Raw genomic sequence first — 1,189 nt, forward strand, 5'->3', positions numbered from 1 at the left:
GAACAGGCCTTGAAGGCCCAACGGCACCGACCGGTCGCCGAGTCATCCTCAGCCGACAGGCGTCACTGGATGCAGATACGGAGGGACATGTGGTCAGCACACCGCTCTCCCAGCCGTGTGTCAGTTTCCGAGACCGGAGCCGCTAATTCTCAGTCAAGTAGCTCCTCAGTTTGCGTCACAAGGACTGAGTGCACCTCGCTTGCCAACAGCGCTCGGCAGACCGGATGGTCTCCCATCCAGATGCTAACCCAGCCCGACAGCGCTTAACTTCGGTGATCTGACGGGAACCGGTGTTACCTCTGCGGCAAGGCCGTTGGCCACAAATGTAGATACAATAATGTAAATAAAATGACTATACTGATTTGGTTGACAGTTCTTTTGTATCCTTCTTGTATTTCCAGTCTCCTTCTGAAAACTTGTTTCTCCTGTTTTCAGGAGAAAGATTATGAAAATGATTAGTGAATCGGCTTAGTCATGATAAATCTGTTGTAAGAACTACGTGGAATGAAAAAATAAAGTTCCAGGAGGGAGATTCGCTCCAGGGATCTCGCGCTTTTGAAACTAACGGCTTACTCTCTAGACTGCGGGATTCTTGAATGCTAGCGACCATACAGACTATCTTAGCACATGTAAAATTTTCATACTCGATTTTCTCGAAACCTGTTGCGTCTTCCTGTTTCCATATGTTGAAGTCCTAGCCGTGCCCTGCACATCCTGTCAATATGAATCAAATCGGTGAGGAAAAGTCCATAGGGCCCTTGTCAGCAAATGTACTCCACCCTGCGTTCATTCTAGCCTGCTTACTGTAATAAACCCTTGCTTCCTCTCTACAATTTTTGCCCCAACACTTTTCTCTTTTTCTAAATTGAAGATTCCTTGATGCCGTAGGATGTCTCCTATTAACGGATTCCTTCTTTTAGTCAATTTGCGCCTTAAGTTTCTTTTCTAGCGAATTGGGTTCGGTATCTCTTTATTCTATTCAACACGACCTGCAGTTTTTCCTCACTTGCACTGAAAATAGCAATACCACCTGCGAATCTTCATTATTGATATCCTTTCCACAGAGTTTTCTCCTGGAAACAAAATAGAGGTTCAGGATGAAAGGGTATCAGTGATAATTGAATAGATTCACTGATCACATTGCCATGCCCAGTCAGAGTGAGGATGGATTTGCAGCGCCTATTGAATG

General features: G+C 45.3%; 1 pseudogene; it reads right to left on the bottom strand.

Annotated features, from left to right (window-relative positions):
• Positions 1 to 200: 200 nt before the first annotated feature.
• LOC124724248 lies at positions 201 to 318 on the bottom strand (annotated as a pseudogene).
• Between the last annotated feature and the right edge of the window lie 871 nt (positions 319 to 1,189).

This window comes from Schistocerca piceifrons, chromosome 1, assembly GCF_021461385.2.
Source record: "Schistocerca piceifrons isolate TAMUIC-IGC-003096 chromosome 1, iqSchPice1.1, whole genome shotgun sequence".
Taxonomy (NCBI): Eukaryota; Metazoa; Arthropoda; class Insecta; order Orthoptera; family Acrididae; genus Schistocerca; species Schistocerca piceifrons.